Raw genomic sequence first — 4,182 nt, 5'->3', positions numbered from 1 at the left:
CAAGATGGGAGACTGAGTTTTCTTTTGATAAGCTTTTTATTTCAGATAATAAAATAGTAAAATGAAATGTCTCTAATTTTCTTTTCCAACATTTTGTCCAAGCCCACAGGGTACCTGGCTTTAAACCACTATTTCATTTGACTTTTTAAGTTCCTAGAGGCTGGGTAGTGTTTGAAACAACCAAACTTAAAAAAAAATAAGAAACAAAAAATAATATGCAATATGGAAGGATAGCATTGTGGTGGCACTATCTAGTATTACTTCTCTAAACCTAAAGTATTATTCATAGAGAATATAGAAGCCTGCAGATAATCCAACTGGTCCCAGTTTTGTTTACATATTACCTTGGGGAAGCACTGGACCAGTGGACAGGTTGGGATCCTCAATGTAGGATTGGGGTGGAGAGGGTAAGGACCATAGACTAAGTTAGACTTGCAGTATTAAGGACCAGATTTATGTGTCCTGGAAAATAATGGAATTGGAGAGCATGAGGACCTTTCCCTAAAGGTCCTATTTTGAACTTAACTCCTTAATAATTCCAAAAGCCAGATCGTGGGTCTAGAAAAATGACTTGGAGACTATTAGATGAGACCATCACATAATTTGAAGTGGAATAGTCTTTTTCTATTCTAAGGTGGCCTCCTATTTTGCTTTAGAAAACGTTCTCAGAGAATAAAGTGTTGACATATAAAATGCCCCTTTTGGGTTCCTGATTTGTAGCAAAACACATCCTAAAAGTGGATGGGGGGGGGGGAAATTTCCTATTTTAAAGTGCACTTTCTGTAAACTTCTTTTGGGAAGCAATCATCATTTCTTTTTCCTGCCTGCTTTTTCTCCCCCTTCCCTCCCCAAAGCACTCCCAAATTGGTAATTATTTAAGTTTTAAATTCTACACATGGAAGACATACACCCAAAAGATGTGCTCATGTTGCTGTGGTAGATGTTTACAATTTGGTTATCCAGGTAGGAAATGGATTAATTTTGCTTAATAATAGTTAAGAAAAACATTGCATTTCTTATTTTTGGTTCTGATACTAAGGTGATTCACCTTGTTCTTTCTGGTCACTGTAATTGACAGTATTCTGCATTGTGTTCTGTGCACTTACTGGTGTTTCATTTTATTTAAAAGCATTTTGATAATATTTAATTTGTGGTTATGTCCTATGAGTATTATATGTGTATATATGTTGTGCAACAGTATACTTGACTGAGTCCTTCCTGAGAAGAGCAGGAAAAATGCTAAAATTAAATTTTGCAAAACCACTGCTTATTTTCACTTTGTAAACTTTGGATTTCCATTTCTTTTGGTCACCTGTGGTATACAAGCATGATTCTTATAGCACAATTTGTATATATTTAATGTTTTAGAGTATGTGGTTTTGAAGATTTGTTTGGATTTTCACCATAACTGTATCTCTTAATCTTGATACATTTTTTGAATGTATTAAGATTAGGTTGAACTTTTTGAATTTAGTTGGTAGAAAGAATAGTGCAAAATTATTACCCATTTTGTGTGTTTAAATGCTTAACTTATTCTAAGATATATTCAGTACCATATACTATCCATTTCATGTTCTTAGAAAGGAAGCTAAATCAGACCTATGAAATGAGACCTTGTGAAATTTGGAATACAAGTCTGGACAAAAATGAATTTCATATTCAGAGTATAACTGAACCAATCTTTTATATTTCCAAAAGGCTAAAGTAATATTAAACAGCAATCAAGAAAACGTTTGGTCCAAAGAAGAATATTATTACTCTGGCCTTTTGGTAAAAAGCCAATAACTCATTACCAACTATTTCAACTTTTTTTTTTATGTGTGATTGCTTAAACATTAAGGCTCTGTTTACAAGTCAAATGTGATGTATCTTTCAAATATTTGTTATATACAACCGTTTTGTTTTTTCACTGTTTTCAAAAAAGAGCAAAATTTGTATACCCTTTGCATTTTTTATGAGTTAATAAAAATATTATGATACATCTTTTGTTTTAAAATGAATACATTTTTAGAACAAAATTCATTTTGCAGTTTAGTTTTACAAACTACATTTTTCAATTAATATTATCCCATTGCATGCCCAATGAGTTTATGCTGAATTAGACATTGTCATAGTTTACTGCTACCACAGCAAGAACATAATTATGGAAATTAATGAGTTAGAGTGTAAATAATGTAATATTTTTTTCTATTGGTATATTGAATTTTTGCCTGGGAATATTCAGTATGAAGTGATTTTTTTTTTTTGGTGGGGCAATGAGGGTTAAGTGACTTGCCCAGGGTCACATATCTAGTGTCAAGTGTCTGAGACTGGATTTGAACTCAGGTCCTCCTGAATCCAGGGCCAGTGCTCTATCCACTGTGCCACCTAGCTGCCCTGAAGTGATTCTTCAACTAGTACATGCTATCATGGTAAATAATGAATACAGAATAATGTTGCTATCATTTTGTTTCATTTAAGATACCAAAAGCAACCATTTATTTTTGAGGAAAATTATTTAGATGAGTTTTCTTTTTTAGAAAACTTACACATTTGTAGAACTTTGGAAATTCATGAACTTCCTATATTCCTTCACCCTCATACTTCCAATTTACAAATTCATAAACTCATCTACTTGAGCTTCTTTGGTCCTATTTCCACCTTGAGAGTAACCAAATGAAAGCCTTCTGGATCACTGGGCTTAGCCCAGTGCCTAAGAGTAAGTGTAATACCAACTACAAGGACACAGGACTTGGAGAATTTCTGCTGTCCAAGTGACTAAATAGTGAAAGTAATGAAATAACCAAGTACATGTATATATAATCACAGGACTTGTGCCACAGGATTCCAAAGGTCACCTAGTTCATCCCCTCATTTAAGCAGAGGAAGAAGGTAAGACATAGACCCTTAGTTAAATGATATTTGCCCGAAGTTGTACAGGTACTTAATGTCAAAACCAGGATTTATACCCAGATCTTCTGATTCCAAATAAACCAGTGCTACCTTCCAATGCTTGTGACGATCCCAAATCCTTCCCAGCTAAAAAAAAAGAAAGTAACTCTTGTTTAGTTTTCATTTTCATTCCCAAACTCTGTTGACCATTTCTCTTAATTGCCATTTTCCTTGATTCTTTTACCTTCCCAACTCTACTCATCAGCCAATATTGTCTTCCTTTGCAGTGATCTGGATGGTCCCCTAACAGCTGGTTGCCTTACAAACCCTTCTTCTAGAGTTACCCAAACCATTTAGTATAAATGGCAGAAGAAGCAGAAGGGGTATAGCAGCTTGTTAAATAGATGCTCTTCCATTTCCTTATTGTACATGGGACTTTTACAGCCTCCTCCTTTAAAAGAAGCTGGTTTTTACATCATAATGAAAAGAGTATCAAAACCTTTCTCAGTACTGGAGATTATTGTATTAGTTCCCACTAATTTAATATTGTATCAACTATATAGGTATAGCATGTAAATTGTTTGTAAAGTTAAAAAGAAAGTTGAGCTGCTTGAAGCCCTCTGAAATATGTCCCTTCTATAGAAACTATTATAAAGTAACCAAACACCTTTTGTGTGCAGAGCACTGGTAGGCACTGGGTAAGATACAAAGTTTAGCCAAGAAAGACACATCCTTTATCATAATGGAATTTACTAATCTAGTACCTAATATATGAACATAGATAATACAAAATAATACAACATAAATATATTAGGGGCACCTAGGTGGTACAATCGATAAAGCACCGGCCCTGGATTCAGGAGGACCTGAGTTCAAATGCAGGCTCAGATACTTGACACTTACTAGCTGTGTGACCCTTGGCAAGTCACTTAACCCTCATTGTCCTGCAAAAGCAAACAAAACAAAAAACAAGATAAATATATTAGGCCCAAACTAAGTACGCTGTAAGATCCAAACAGGAAGAGTCCTTAAAAACTGGGGTAAGAAAATCTCAGGAAAGGTTTTAGAAGAAGTGATTTTTGAGATGGGCTTTTAAAAATGGACAAATAAGGTGTTTTGCATGAGTGCACATATATAACCTTTATTGAATTGCTTGATTTCTTGAGTGGGGAGGGAGGGAGAAAGAAAATTTGGAACACAAAGTTTTAAGGAATGGACAAATCAACAGATGGTGAGGATGGAGTGACTTAAAATTTATAGGCACAGGAAATGACATTAGCAAAAGCTCAGAGGTAGTAGGTATGGGGTAAG

The sequence above is a fragment of the Dromiciops gliroides genome, chromosome 2 (genome assembly GCF_019393635.1).
Source record: "Dromiciops gliroides isolate mDroGli1 chromosome 2, mDroGli1.pri, whole genome shotgun sequence".
Classification (NCBI taxonomy): Eukaryota; Metazoa; Chordata; class Mammalia; order Microbiotheria; family Microbiotheriidae; genus Dromiciops; species Dromiciops gliroides.
Note: the sequence above shows the minus strand (reverse complement) of the source record.